Here is a 17014-nt window from a genome sequence, read left to right on the forward strand (position 1 = left end):
AGTCAGGAATGCCTATGAAATTAGACAATAAAAATGATTTTTCTTAATTTCTATTTAATTAGAAAGTTTTAAATCATAGAAGTTATATTTTTTTGTTTTAAACAGAATAATACTGTATGTGCAATTTGTCATTTTTTAGCTATGTACTTGTGCATGTCCATACATGTGTAAGACAATAAATTAATGAAGTACATTAATTTAGACACATAATAAATATATCATTGTTCGCTTAGGGAAGGTCACCATGCTATTTTACAAGTAAGGAAAGTGCTAATGAACTGTCATTTTAAGAAAATAAAGTTTGATACAGAGACAGCATATAATGGCAAGCATAATCATTGTAAATCAGTCTTTTTTTTAGAGTTTGATGATTTTAGGGATGAGATTCTTCCAGACAAGCACAAGTAGAATAAGCTTGAATAGGCACAAGTTGCTCAGACATTCAAGTAATCTTTCTGGATGTCTTTGTGAATGATGGTGTTTTAAATATGAAATGTCTGTCCAGGAGGAAGGAGTAGTATTTTGCAATCTGTTGCAATTACATGTTATGTTTGAGAGATCTCATATCGTTGCAGGATAAATGAATCCCTCTTTTTCACAGTGAGAAAAAGGATTATGTCAAGCACAATGGAAAGGATCAAATGCAAAAATGCTTATTGGAAATCTGTGGTCTGTCAATAGAGTAATGCGTATTTGACAGATGTCCAAATACATCTGAAAAACCCATTATAGCAAAGCTTAGCAGAAAGAAAAATAATTAGCATGTGTAGTTCATTAATAGGATTCAACCTAATCAATAACTGTAGTTAATTTCATAGTATATATTATGTAACTATTGCTTTTATCCAACAAACACTTATTAACAACTGCTTTATTATGGTCACACACAGTCTACAGAGGTTCCTTGCCCTGTTTACTAGTAACTCTTGTTTTATTGTCTGGCTGGTAAAACTGGGACTGTCAAAGTAATTTGGAAATAGAAACATTGTACTCCAGTGTAACATAAGTCAAAAAGTATGCATGTGCTGCCTTAATCTTTCATTAGTGAGGGGTTAAAGATCTTCATCAAGTAAGAAAAAAGGAGTCTAGTTTGGAATGTATTGACGTGGAGTACAGATTCTTGAATATTCACTGATGGCACCAGTGTTTTATTGAGAAGCCATGAAAGAAATGCATAATCAAGTAATTAACATGGCTCTTTGTTTCAAACAAAACAAAACAAAACAAAATGCAGTGTGTACAGTGGTAGACAGTTAATCTTCACTTTGGAATAAGAAGATTGGAGGAATCCTTTGTGTTTGCTTTACAGCCCTCCTCATGCAATCTGAGGCATACTCATAGGTATTGATTTATCTAAGTTTGTGTATGTAAGTTGCTCAGGTATAGGAAAAAAAGCTGAAAATCAAACTCTCTTAGCCTACAGGCATCTCTGGCCAAGAGACTAAGCTATAACATTGCTTAAATTTCACATTCTGCCCTGAAGCATGCTTAGGATGGTTTGATGTATTCCAGTTATAAAACCTTTTATACAAGTTGGATTTTTAAGTGACAACTAGATGAAATTAATTCTGCAATTAAGGTCTCTGTAACTACACATTGTGTAAACTACTCATCTCAGGCAGCAATTTCGGTAGTGAAAAATATTCACAAATATATCATTCTTAGAGGTAGGCTAGTAATTATGGTATTAATGCCTTCTCTTTGTCTCATAGCTGCCAAAAATATGGAAACATTCAATCATGACTAGAAATAGCTTTTCAGCAAAATAATCTCAACCAAATAAAGATATATGACAGCAGATAATGCTTGCAATAGCTAATGAGTATTAGCTGTTGAATTAAATAAATAATGAACCTACCAAGGCAGTGCAAGGACCGAAAAGGCATCTAAACTGCTGACAGAGCTATTTAAACTATTTCAGACTCTTACTGGAGCAGTTGCATATTGTATGGGTTGTGGGTTTGGTTTTTTCTTTTAATTTTCCCCCTTTTTATTTTTTAAAAAACTAATGGCAGGAATTCCTGTTACATGTAATTTTCTTTTTCCTCTTCTCACCTTCCCCCCCAACTTCTGATATGGAGGAATACTCTGGTGGCAAAAAATTGTGCCACACAGCAGGAGGCCGTGAGGAGCTAAACACACCATCTTAAGTTTATCAGAATGAGGTTGCCCTAGGGCTATTCAGATTTATGTCCAGAAGTGAACAGTCCCAATGACCTTATGGATCAAAAGATTCCTAAGAGATACCTTAAACCAACACATTCATTTAGGGTCTATATATGAAACCTGGTGAGGCCCGGTATGAAATTGTGACTGGTTTTGTTGTTCACACATTGTAAACGAATACAGTTTTATAGTAACTGTTATGTCTGTGGCTTGCCTAGATTTACAGTGATCGAAGAAGAATCTTACTTGAGTTTTAGTATTGCTATCCTATAGATTAGTGGATGGTTTGATGAAGAAGCAATTTTGATGTAGTTCTGTGTATCTTGTATATGTAGAACAACTGGTTTTTATCACCGCTTTGACAACTGTGAAGGTGTTCTAGAAAAACAGGTGAAGCTACATGCATAGCTTCAATTTAAACTAATATAGGTAAAACAAACAAAAAAAATCTATAGGACTGTAGTACCTTTATCTTTGCATTCTTCCTGATTATTGGCTATTTCAGCCCAGAAGGAAGTTGGAGTAGCTTCCTCAAGAAAGTCTGAGGCATAGTAGACATGCTTTTTTCAGTACGCAAGGTTGTCTGTATCTTCTGATTCATGTGAAGTAACAGCATTAATATATTCCTAGAACATCATTTACCTAAGTAAGATTAATTCAATTTAGATGCTTTAAAATGTTATTTACCATTTAATGCAGTTAATATTTACATTATTTTTAGTTCATGTTTTTCTTTTTGGGTTTTTTGGGGTTTTTTTTAAATGCACTGTTATGTTTGATGTTGTATTTGCATTTTATCCAAAGAATGGCAAAGAAATTGATGAATACTTTTATTTCTAATCTGGCGATGCAGATGTAGTCAGTGTTGCAGATATTTTTTAACTAGATTGATTAGAAGTACATTTCAATTCTCTATTTTTATATTAAGCTTCACCTTTCCCATGAATATTAGATTGATTAAGAAAGATTAGAAGTTAATTTTTTCAAACACATTATCTTTTGTAATATTATTGGAGTAGAATATAGTTAATGTAATATATTTTAATATCTGGTATTGTGATGAGTAGAACATTCCTGAAGAAGAATTGTGTAAGATACTACTGCAGATTTTCAGATAGTTTTCTTTTAGTAAGTTCTATAACTACTGAAGTAATCAAAGATAAATTCTACAATCAGTGGTAATTTTTAAGTATATTTTCACTGATATTGATTCCGATGGCTATCACATCAATTATGTTGAATGAATAGCCCATTATAAAACTATGTAATTGACTCCTGCATGATCTAAAGTGTTTGAGACATTATTTAGAATTTGGCTGTGGTAATCATATCTTGATGCTATTTGACAGCTTTATAAAGGTTGCAGGGGTTCTTGAAGATGTACTTTTTAATTCATTTTAAATGACTGATATGAACTTTAAATTCTTGTCCTTTGAAGTATAGTTGAACTAGAATTTTATTTTTATCCCAAAGGTAAAGGAATATATGAGTAGGGGGGAAAAAATCTGCCAAATCACACGTTTTAACTACTGCTTGAAAAATTATATAGTTCACAGCTACACTATTCTTTATACTCTGAGGTTGATTCAAATAATCAGGTAATGGAAGGCTCTTCTAATGAGTCTATATGCACTGAAATTAGCTTGGCATTTGAACATACACATTTAGAAAGCAAAAGCAAGCACTTCTAATAAAACAAATAAAATCATGTAGACTTAAGACTTGAGTAGGCACTCACTTTTCAAGGTGCAAAAATAACAGTATAGATTAACCTGTTATAACAAGTCTGGTCAGAAATCTTATTCATTAATTCTTAATTCTGAGGTGATGTGGGGTTCACTGAAACTAGTTGGAAGCACATACATTTCTGTAGACCTGAAAAATTAAGGGTTTACAGATTTTTATATGGAATTAGGGATTTACTTATTTTTTTAACTTTTTACAAGTTCATGGATATTCTATATGGATCACATTTAAAATACAGCCAAATAATTTTTGTTTGTGTTCTTTAAAGTTGATGTGAGACAATAAGGGAATTTATGTAATTTCTTTTATGTCCACAGTCATTAAAGGTACGCAAAAGCTGTAAATACTTTTTATCTCTATATACTTGACCTGTAGTTTGTTTCTCTTGCCTTGTATCAAACAAAAAGTGGGAATGAATAAGAATTACCTGAAAAAAATTGTGCTGATATGAGTCTAAGAAAAAAAAAAAGGAAGCAGAAGAGGAAATTTTTAGTGTTGTCACAAAATACTACTGAAGACCCTTGTTCATGTATGCCAGTGTTGCATTAAATTGATTGTAGATACAAATGTATTTCAGAAATCTTGAAATTCTATTTTTGTCACCCATGGAGCTCAGCTTGCAGAGGAGGCTTTCTTGCTGCAGTTTTAAGTATTGGAATGCCTAACTATCAAGTACCCACAGTTAAAAACAGGATACCTAGGTTCCTGAAATGTTTCACGCAGAAGGCGAAGTATCGCAAAATGGAGATCCACAAAGGCCATCGTACTGAGTGGGAGTCCTCATAAACTAGCCAGTGTAGGGCAGGTGAGAAAAAGAAATGTCCTTAAACCTTTCTTTTCTTCGTATCTATTCCTGGCAGTACCTTCATCTGCATGGGAATCACAGGCATGAGTGTCTCACCCTCTTATCTCTATAAAGAAGTTAAACATCCATACCTGTTGTAGTACCTTTGCATATGTCCAGTGCATAATGCCTTGTTCGCACCTCTGTGCCTTTTGCAGTTAGCTGTGTGGTCAGAGCACTCGTTCTCTGGACCTGGTTCCTTCTCTGCCTGTGAAAGGGAAGGTCTTATCTACTTTGGGGTGTACAGACTAGTCTGTGGATTGTAAAGAGAGTGAAGTGCCGTGGCTGCCTCATGTTTTAAAAACAACTAAACCAAAGTAGAAGGGTACAAAGAGTTAAATTGCATGGAAAACAAAACAAATCAAAACAAAACCAAGACCACCCCCCACCCTCGCACCCCCAAATTCCAGATTTTGTGTTTAAGTTTGTGTCATGCTCTGGATAAAATATATGCAAAATCTTTAAATCACAAACAGTTACGTGGAAAAATTAATGCTTCCTCTGTCATATAAAGTAAGTACTAACTATGCCACAGGCTGCCCTACACTGCTCTCTATACTGTGATAGACCAAAATAATATTAACAGCTAGGTTTTTGTGCTACTACTATACGTGCCTATGAAAAATTCATTAGACCTTTTTCATATCGAACACACTGTAAAGAACATAGCTTGGGTATTTGCAGGGTTAATGCTTGGTAGCTGTTATGGAGTATATAGTTCTTAATTGCTTGCCAGTTATGTTCCCAGGGCTGTGGTGATCCTGTAGTGTAGAAGCCGAATTCGTCAAATTCATCTTAGACACGATTCACCAAATTGTCAGTCGTAATTGCTGGGTTTGAGATTAGCAAAATATATATTGACACTTCAAAACAGTGTCACAAAATTACCTACAATTTATAACTTTATTTCAGATGTATCTTTCCTACTGGTTTGCACATGCAGGCAGGCATGTCAGGACCATGAAATTCACCGAAAGAGAGGTGACACTTGATAGGTGTGTAACAAATGGCTTAAAGAGGTTGTATGCTTCTTGCTATTGAGTGCTGTGCAAGCTCCCTAAAAGCTTGTCTGGCAACAGGATGCGGGTTGAAGCATTTTTCATACAGATTAGTGAATGGGGTTGTGGGGAGGCGGTTGCGCATGCACACACAGAAGGAGAATTTTAAGCTGGGATTTTTAGAGATTTGGCTTTCTGTGGTCTTTGACATGATTTCCATTGCAGTCATAGGGTGCTTTAACCTCTGAATATTGGCACGTAGTGCAGCAACACACTGAAATTTTATTGAAATATGTGCTAAATGCAATAGTAATAAAATACTTGCTTGTCTTTTTTGTATGCCTTTACAATCCTTCACATATTTGTTATCTGTTTACATAAAGTGCCTGTATCATAAATTAAATGCTGGAAGAAAATGTCTGTTAATAAAAGAAAGATCTACATGCTTGTACGTATTTATGCACACACTCTGAATGAGTAACTGTGTCAGCTAATTTACTTAGGTTTTCCATGTAGATATGGCCATTTGTCATGACAAGATAGTTAACACATGACACTAACATCTCTCTTAAGCGTAATGCAGGCCATCAATTCAGAAAATACAGCATTGTTGTAAGGAAGGAAACAAAAGCAGCTGTAGAGGCATCTGCTGGGAACAGGGTGAAAAAGCCTTTTGACTGTCGCATAACCTGGAGGATGCCCTGCACTTCTTCCCTTCTGGTCCCTTCCTGTCCTTTCTTCCTCTCCCCTCCACTTCCCCTCCCCAGTGGGAAGTGTAAATTCAGCAGTTACTTCTATTTTCTGATCTGAAGTTACATTATTCCTAGTGTAGTTACAGGACTAACATAGAAGAGGGCTGCTATGTTAGTGCCAGCGGCATTGATTTTATGAAGTTTATGAAGTGGCAGTTGTTGGAGAATTAGATACCCCTGGTAGCAGCAACTAATGGATTTATAGGCAGACCCAGCTGAAAGTTACGGGAGTTCCCTTTCTGTAGCATATTAGAGGAGTCTGCTGTTTGTTTCAGCAGTTTCTGAGCATGTAGTCTTCAGTGCCTGCATCTGTAAAATTCTCACTTTGTATGGAAGCATGTGCATAAGTGATGGGTAGTGATAAAACCACAAGTTACTTTATGTGCATCACTTCTGAATTAAAATGCTAACTGATGCCAGCTCCTTGTTACACTGAAGTCTGAAACCAACTTCTTTAATTGCTCTGCTGAAGTTACAGTGAGTTCAAAATGGTATTTTGTGTTTTTATCATGCGTCTGTGTAGTATGGTTTTGGGTTGGAAGATACCTTAAAGATCATCTAGTTCCAACCACCCCCTGCCATGGGCAGGGGTACCCTCTTTTCATTTCTTGCCTTTCACCATGACAATCTTTTACTATTCTGAATCTCATCAATGACTACAAAATATGAATAATAAAACAAACAAATGAAAAAATAGTCTCAGTGGATAAAGTTTATGTTCTAAGAATTACTCTGGAATGAACAAAAGTTAGCCCATGCACAATAATCTTAATACCTCTGTTTTTTCTCTGTGAAGGTTTTTACCATCCACCAAAATGTTAATACCTTAAAAAGCCAAACCAAAACAAACCAACAAACAAATAAAAAACACAAAAAAACCCCAACTGTAAATAGCCACACCAGAAGGCAGTTTTTATTTGTGAGAGGCACATCTGGTACCGGTCATATGACCTGAGTCTCTTTGCAGACCTGGATGGATAGTCTTTCCAGCTGCTCACATTTTTTTTCCCCTCTGCAAAGGGTACAAAGGCAGACTGTGCATAACAATATCCCTTCACGCTTATCTTCAGGCTCAAACCCAGTTCATTTTTTTGAGCAGAGTTACAAAATGCAAACACGTTTGGCATTTGCCACCTGGTAAAAGGTAGCATTGGGGGATAAGGGAATAATTTTAATGATACAGGAGAGCTATTTTGGTATATTATGTCTGACTACTTAAGTAATTCAAGAAGGCTTAGTGCAGATAATCATCTGGAATAAGTCATCATAACAACTCAACATCAAGCAAACTGTGAAAGTCTGTGCTTTGTGGGAGTGCAGAGTCTGTGCCTTTGCTAGATGATAGTGCGTGGTGGTACACAATACTGTGTCATGAATTTATGGAGCTATTAAGAAAGGAAAAGCAATCACCTTTCTCTCATTTCCACTGTCATCTGCTTTTTGGTTTTCTTCCTGCACCTGTCTGCTTACTGCTGCTTTTCAGCCAGAGGAAAGAGTAGTCATCATGAGCACTTCACATCTGCAAGACAGGAAAAGACATCTCCAACCTGTCACATATAACTACTCAGGCCAGTAACATTAGCCTCCTTTACAATAGCCTTTACCCTTTGTCTTAGACTTCCTGGCTAATAACTCTGTAAGTGCCACAGCAGACATGAAGTTCTTTCTCATCCAACTTAAACCTCTCAGGTGGCTTTTTCCTTCACATACAGCTACCTCATGAACTCTTGTTATTTGCCTACATTCATTAATGGATAGAATCAAAGGAAGTGGAGGTAATTGGTAATTAATATAAATTATTACCAATAATAATTAAAATTGCATGTTTGACATGAACTATGCAGAAAGAATATACTTTTGTTGTTACATTTTAGAACTTGGAGGACTTCAGCTTTTGCAGGGAAGTAGAATATATGTTAAAACTGTAGTTTTGAATGTCTGAATCATAATAATCTTTCGTATTCAACTTCTGGTTGGTAGAAATGTAGAATCATATATGCTACAAAATATTTAAACAAAGTATTAAAAAAAGTTTTATGATGACAATCTGTCTCTATAATGGAGACTGTTTCCCTATTGCATTACCAATCGGGTAATTAAAGTATGAATGTACTGTGAATGCATTATGAATGCTTGATGCCTGTGATGAATGCAGGATGCTTTCCTGTTTCATGTATTTATCTACCATAAGAGGCTTGGAAGACCATAAATCAGCTTTTTTTTTTTTTTTTTAATAATGGGAAGCAAACAGTCTCAAAAAATATAAGGGATTTAATTTGTGCAGTGGCACTGATTTATTGATTTACTATTATTCTTCCTTGGAGTCAAAATCTTCATTTAACTGAAAACACATGGTGAATGAAGGAAATCATTTTGGTGGGGCTGGGGAAGGAAAAGGAATGAATACATGTCTGAAGTAGTAACCTTACTCCTGGTCTGAAGCTCAGCTGATTCCTTGCCATCAGAATTTTGTCTGCTTCTCCAACAGTAAAAGGGAAGAGGGAAGGAAGGCAGAGCAGCTGGCTCACTCTTTAATGAACGAGGGTCCCTCGAGTCTTGAGCTAGAAATAGAGAACAACTGACAGTAACATAAGGAAAGGTGTTTGTGCTTCTTGGTTGTTCTTCAGTGGCACAAGTATTTAAAAATTGAGGTCTCCTGTGACATCTTTCCTGTTTTCCAAGAGGAAAGGCTTGCCTCCTTTCAGGAGGCTGATTCATTGTATAGATTTAGATGCACCTAGTAGCTGCTTGAAGGGCTTTATACTTACAAGCTCAGTTTCCTGTGCCCTCCAAAACACACAAAAATACATTCAGACAGTAAGATCAAAAAGCTCTATTAGCAAGATGAATGTGGAAAATATACCAGTAAATTTCCAAGTCATTAAAACATGTCTATGTGTAGCTAGGAGAGCTGTATGTATGTTCATTTACATTAGTCATTATCTTTCCAAGAACAGCTGGAACAAACCGCTTCCTATGTGGGCACGCAAAGCTGGAAAAGCAGAAGATGTGCTGTTAGCTGTGGGTGGGAAAGAGCAGTCCAGCAGGTAGTCAGCATCTTTTCTCCCTTCTTGCACAGCAAGATTGCATAAAGGCAGAATAGGTCAAAGATATGGGAACAAAGTGTAATTTGTCAAGAGCATATGAGGGCTTGGGCAATGGTCTGTGGAGGTACATTTAGTACCACCATTGTCAGGCACCTGGTGCAACTAAGGTGATGACCCTTAAAAAGTCAGTTCCTCAAAAGTTTGCTCTGGATTTGAGGAAATTACAGACACTTGAAATAGGGTTTATAAAAGGATCATCTGTGTGTTGAAATGTGTTTCAGAGGATAATGGGACTGATTTTAGGCAGGAAAGAATTTTCCATCGTGCTGTAGTGCAGAAAATTGTTACATTTTTACATGATAAGAAGAAGCGGTAAGAGGCCTTAGTTGTGTTTCAAAGACACCTTAAAAAGCAATATAGATATTAAGAAGAGAAATGGTTTTTTTGTGATTTTTGTTTCTTTTGCCTATGAACATGAATAAAGGCAATTAAAAAAAAAAAAAAAAAAAACACAAAAAACCCCAGGTAGCATCTTGCTTTGATTGATGGAGGTTGCACAGAACACACATCGTGTGAAGCAACTCAACTGTCAGGGAAAAAAAAATGCTTTATTTTCTACTATCTATTATTTGTTAGACACGATTTGGAGATTTTGGATTTGCTAGGGACAACAGAATCAGTACACGATGTTTTGCTACTTTATGGTGCAGGGTGTGTTGTCTCTTTCTGCCTTTTGCCATTGCAAAGTCTTTCAGGCCATCAGATTTTTCTTTCTTTACTCTTACCCTGTCCCAGTCAGGTCTCCTATAATGGAATCAGACTCACAGTCTGCAGGTAACTGTAATTTGACACTTTTTACACATATTAACTGGTAAAATTTTGTTGTAATTGCACCACTGTTTCCTTTCAATAGTTTCATTATACGTTATCTCTTTCTGCATTTTTTTTTTCCTGAATGGCATCTCATTTGAAGCAAAATCATTAACCTTTTAACTGACATTATGTAAATATATGAATGTTACTGAAAATATTTGAATATCGAGGTCACTTAGAAATACTTATCATTAATACTTACAATAATTATAAAATTACAATTACAATTGTTAAAATAAACATGCAGCTCTTATTTGCGAAGAGGTTTTGAAGAAGGATAACTTATAAATTACCATCTGTAGGTTATTAAAATCTGAAAGACAATGCGAACCAGTCATCTCCTTATACAAATAAAATCAGGTGTCTCAACGGCTGTTAAAGTGAGATCTGACATTCTTAAATTAAAAAATAAAAAAAGCAATGTGAATAAATTAATATGCAAAATTAAGTGAAGTCAGGTCTGAAAACTAGCTATTTAATAAAAACGTGCATGCTTGGAAATTTTGCATAGATTGAGCAAAACCAGTTGCTAACAATTTTTTTTTCACTTGAAGGGGTATATAAAATTTATATTTTGTCAGTAATGGCACCATTTCTGTCCAGACAGTCTTTCATTTTGCCTCTCAGAATACCTGTTTGGGAAAGTAAACATACCTAGTAGCATGGATGTGGCATTTTTCAGTGAGGAACTTCTGTATCAGAACACTTCTATGTATTGCATTTTCATAAAAAATGTTATGCATACATTTTTTCATACATGGGTAAAAATGAAACAAAGCATTCCAGGTAAATATTTTGGTATGCCTTTTAAGACGGTTTATAGATATAATGTAAAACAACTATATAATAATGAAACTCTCTCCAACCTTGTCACAGTATTGTATTTTTCTGTCTAAAGTGAAAAAAAAGAAAACAAACCACCATCCCACACCCCCCCTTTTTCTTTCCTAGAAAGGTTACTTATATTTACATTTTCTGCACATATTAATCAATGCACTTTGTTATTTTTATATTATTACATTATGCAGATTTATCTATAGAATGATAAAAACAATCTGCACTGGACTCTTTTTTTTTTTTTCTTTTGGACATAGAAGGATTTATTTTTTTTTATCTGACATTTCTACCTAGCTCTGGCTTTCATAAAAGAAATTTTTAACAACCTGCTGAAAATCTGGATAGAGAGCCTTTAGTTGCAAATATAATTGCTGGTAGCAGCATGAACAGCATATCTTTTGATCACAAAAAAGTTCAGCCTTGCTGATGCTGTAAGTAAATGGTTTAAAGTCTTTATAAAATGCTCTTTCTTGCATTTTTGTAAGTGATCGCTAATGAGAACCGTGACTTTTGACAGTCCATCTTTATTAGCGCAATTCTAGAGGTTATTGATTTCTAAGTATTCAGTGAGCAATTTTTAGAGAACAAATTCTGTGAAGACTATTTCAGTCTTGCATATGGCGTATTTCTAACATGCTTTTGCAAGTTATAAATAGCAAAACAATACTTTTTTCACTGAAGAACTGGATATACTTTGTTTCTTGACTACAAACTTTAGATACCTATCCAGTAATGCAAGCTAGATTATATTGGACTGCTTTTGGGTAGGATTGCATGATCAGTCCTGCATAAGTGAAAAGTGAAGGAAAAAAATAGTTAAATGCAGAAGATTTTGCTATCCCATTAACAGTGAAGTGACACAACATTTTCTGATTGAAGAGCTCTTTATTTGAGGCCAGGGCTTCAGTTCGTATTAGGAGAAATATATTCCAACTGAGCATGTAAAATACCTAAGTACTCTGTAAAGGACTCTGCTTTGCACGGTGATGCAATTCTGCTGTTGTGTGTACCTCTGTGACTGTCATTTTCGGAATGCAAACCATTTCTATATCTAAGCCTCTGTTTACTCAGAAAAATACAGTGTAGTTTCAAGCTATGTGAATTCACACAATCACAGAATCACAAAATTGTAGGGGTTGGAAGGGACCTCAACAGATCATCATGTCCAACCCCCCTGCCAAAGCAGGTTCCCTAGGACATATTGCACAGTTAGGCATCCAGATGGGTCTTGAGTATCTGCAGAGAAGGACACTCCACAACCCCATTCTCTCACCTCTATTTCAAGATACTTTTTTTTGTTTTGAACCTTACTCAGGATATGCTACTGCTTAGAAGAGGGAACAACTGTACAAGGTGCAGGGGACAGCAGATTAGATACATGCATAATTGTGGAGTACCATGTAGTCTGTCTAAAGTATCTCTTCTGATGATTAATCTGGGTTTGTCTTGCCACAGAGACCTAATACATGTGCACTTGAATAAACCTCGTCTTGGACAAAAAGGCTGAAGGTCTTCAAGGTGTCCCTAGGAGACCTTTGGCCAGAGTGCCTTTTCCTTTTTATTTACAGTGGGCTACCTAGGTGCTTAATTAAAGGAGGGAATAGTGCACCCAACCTGGCTGGGTTTTCACTGCTGTTTTACCTGGGTTTTTTCAAAGAAGTTAAAAGCATGTAAAAGGTGATTAGAGAACAGCACACTCATTCAAATCAAAGTGCTTTTTCTAGGAAAAGAGGAGCACTGTAGAGTCAGATGTTTTATATACTCAGAGTTAAGATTTTATTTCTGTATACACTATATTAAGAGCTGTAAAGGCTCAAAGGCTGAATTTTCTTATCGACACTTTTGGGCTTTTGAAAAATTTCTCTTTTGAGAACAGCATAGCATTCTTAATGCTGAAAATTAATGTGTACAAGTTGCTGCTGTCCATTTTTTCCTTTTTAATGCTTTTTTTTATTAAAATTTTGCAGATTTTTGTAATGTTGACTTTTTTTTGAGCCTTTGCGTTTTCTCATCCTTCAGCATCATTTTTGTCATCTTGGGAAAGGTTTGGTCGCCTTATTTCTGTACTAAGTAATTTAAACATTAAAAAAAAAAAAAGAGTTCTAGACTGAATAACCCCTTAGTGTTTGAAATTCCCACATTAAGTTAATATTTTGCACTTTCCAAATGAGAAAGAATATGAAAAAAAAAAAAAGACTTGTATCTGTCCTCCTCACTGGTTACAGGGTTTTGAGGTACACAAGTGCTAAAAAGGGTTTCAGAAGACTTGGGGAATCTTCTGGTGAGTTTGTGTTGGAGTTCCTGCAGAAGGCACACAAAACCAAAATATGCAAGCAGGAAGTGCTGAGTTGTTTTTTTTGTTTGTTTGTTTTATTTATTGGCCATAAGTACCTATACATTCCTGTCATGAACTGGTAGAAAGTATCTGGTATTTGCTGGCTGAAGCTCTTTTAACTAGTTCCTATTACAACAAGCTTCTGACCGAATTTAAAGCAATTTTAAAGCATCAGTTATGCAGACAGAGCATCTGTAATGAAGACGAGGTAGCTCCTGAATGGGATAAATAGCAGGCTTTTAATCTGGGCTTTCTTAGAAAATAAATAAAGGATTAATCTATTGTCTTCTAAGCTTGTTACTTTCTGGTTTTCAGGATAATAATTGAAAACGTGCTGGGCCTTCAGCGCTTGCATATGAGTAGTCATTTAATGACTTGCTAAGTGACAGATACACTGATGAGTTTGAGGGTGGAAAGCATTGTTTATAAAGGGCAAGCAGGAAAGAGGGCAACATTTGTGGCAAACACTGTCTAGTCATTCCAGAACAAAATAGACCAAGCTCATTTCATCCCGGTCTAACATTGTGGGGCTAGTATAAATTCAGCCAGGGTACTATGTCCAGCCTTGGAGCTCTCAACACAAGAAGGACATGGACCTCTTGGAACACACCCAGAGGTGGGCCACAAAAATGATCAAAGGCCTGGAGCACCTCTTCTGTGAAGACAGGCTGAGAGTTGGGCTTGTTCATCTTGGAGAAGAGAAGGCTCCAAGGAGATCTTATAGCGGCCTTCCAGTACCTGAAAGATGCCTGTCAGAAAGCTGGGGAAGAACTGTTCAAAAGGGCAGGTAGCAGTAGGACAAGGAGTAATGGTTTTAAACTAAAAAAGGGGAGAATTAGGTTGAATGTTAGGAAAAAAATCTTCAGTATGAAGATGGTAGATCACTGGCACCAGTGACCCAGAGAGATAGTGGAGGTGCCCATCCCTGGAGATACTCAAGGTCAGGCTTGATGGGGCTCTGAGCAACCTGATCTAGTGAAGATGTCCCTGCTTACTGCAGATGAGGTGGACTAGATGACCTCTAATGGTAGTCCCTTCCAATTGAGCACATCCTGTGATTCCACTTCTTTCTCCTGACCTGAAAAGTGCAGCATGTTTTGAATAGCTGAGAAGAGCAGGATTCATACTTTATATGTTCAAATGTTCATATATTGTGTATAATAATGAAAATGACAAAAAGCACAGAATCTCTGAGCCACTGAGAAGTGCTCCCCGTGCGCTTCTAATGTATGGACGTCCAGCACTTCCAGGTTTGGCTTCTTAATATATGACATCAAATTCCTAATTAGACCTAAGTTCTGTATTGACAAACAATATGAACTCATTCAGAATTGCTGTTGCCACTTATGAATTCCCCGGAGGAAGGGAAGAAATGTGCCTGTTTAACCCTAGCAACCAAATTAGTCACTGATTTATTTCTTGCAAATTACTTGTCATTCTAATTCTTCAGCAATAAAACTGAAGAAGTCTGCGTGGGGCGACAATCAAACTGAGGTGGGAAAATAAGGAAGAAAAAAGCCGAAATACCTACCCACTGCCCATACTAATGAGCCTAGCACCATCATTACAATGTTATGTGAAATGTATTTGTTAATCATCCAAAAGCATGAAAATAAACTTGGATTTCTGATCATTTCAATTGGCAGTCCGGGTTGGTCGGAACATACAATCAGATTATTTCACCGAATGAGTAAGTTTGTTTTATCCATTGTGAGTTTGAAAAAGGTAGATAAACTACGTGACTGTATAACAAGGCTGAATATAACGGAGTTAAGGAAATGCTCCTGTCTAAATCACCATTTCATAACTGTTTCTGTTGAGGAATTGCAGCTAATAAAATTTTGCCACTTCAATTTCCTATAGACAGGCTCATGCATATTGTAACCTCACCCGTATAACAAATGGCAATACCGATTCATTTAAATCGCCTGATAATTTCTTGGGATCCAATTTAATGCCGCACAAGTGAAATTACTGTGGGTAATAATTTTAAAAAGCAGCTCATTCTAGTAAGTTAGCACCTGTATATAGCACTGTATAGATACAAGTGTGAGCTGCAAAGGTAACTGGGTTGGTTCTCTGTAAAATTATCTGCAGGCCACCTTCAATTATGCAGGCTTCCAGCTACTTTAAAGGAGTGCTGTGAAGACCAGTAATTACTGTGACAGAAGGATGGACGAGCTTCTCCTCCTTTCCCCTGTGGACCCTTGTGCAGTGATTATAGGAGAGCATGTGGAACACTTTTGAACAAAAACTAATTCAAAAGTAAATCACTGGTATATGTCAAAAGAAAATACTATTTTTCCCAACTATATTATAGTCTACTAGGAGTCAATAAAAATATGAAAGCTTTGGTTGTTTGGGTTTGTTTTTTAATAAGATAACTGTGTTCTATTTTACTAGATGTTTTGTTTTGTTTTCTTTTCTAATTATTATCTTTATGCACTTGTCAATTTTTTTTGAGTACCAGGAGTGCAGATTGTGTCATTTTACAGATCTACAGGTCTATTAGTATCATCCTTAGAACATAGTAACTTCTTAATCTGAAAATGTACATAATGAAACTGTTGCATTATTACTGCAAATTATCAAAAGTATTATATGCTCCTTAGTACTTTTTTAACAGAATTTGTTGATAAAATTTTTAACAGATTTTTTTGAATAAATTGATAATGTCTTTTTATATGCTAGATCAAAATATGTCCTTTGTTGGTCTTCTGTTTATTATGTAAACTGTTTTGTATTTATCTAGTTGAAGTAAAAACTTAGTTATCTTCATCGACAAAATCCTTCATTTGCAACACTATAAGATATATAGAATCTTAAAGATTTCATTTGAAACAATCTCATTTCATATTAAAAAAGGACAAGGGTATTGTCTGTGTTGTGAATTATTTGGAATCACTGGCATTAGTTTCCTCAAGGGATAGAACTTGCAGAAACTTTTTTTTTTAATTATTTCCACTAAAGGTCTGAGCCAGAAGTACTGAACAGAATAATCTGAACTAAGAGTATACTGAAATACTGATATAAAATTTATTTCCATGTTTGTCCTGGGTTTTTTTTGTGTTTTGGGTATTTTTGGGGGGTTTTCTTATTTCTAATTTTTTTTTTATTGTATACATCATTCCCTTTGTAGGCTAAACTTACTTTGTATTATTGAGGCTTTTGATTAAAAAAGTAGCTATGTTCTTTATCATTGTGGAAATATTCTGAATTCATTAAAATTAGGTGAATTAGAGTGTTGTGTTTTTTTTCCTTTCCTAGTGATGTAAAATGAATGTGAATTTGAAGAAGTGAACTAAAATAGGCACTTTTAGAATCAGTGGAAAGACAAGATTGGTTTACCTATTATTTCTTTATTTTGTGTGTACATGATAATATTTAAGAAAAAAATAAAATTTTGTTTAATTCTG

The 17014-nt window shown here is 35.6% G+C and overlaps 1 protein-coding gene across 2 annotated transcripts in view; it reads left to right on the forward strand.

The window, feature by feature from the left end:
• KLHL1 (kelch like family member 1) overlaps positions 1-17014 on the forward strand; it is a gene marked incomplete at both ends in the record, with an annotated part of 238023 nt that overhangs the window by 49046 nt on the left and 171963 nt on the right. The window lies entirely within an intron of this gene.

Source organism: Gallinula chloropus, assembly GCF_964237585.1.
Source record: "Gallinula chloropus genome assembly, chromosome: 1".
In the NCBI taxonomy this organism is placed as follows: domain Eukaryota; kingdom Metazoa; phylum Chordata; class Aves; order Gruiformes; family Rallidae; genus Gallinula; species Gallinula chloropus.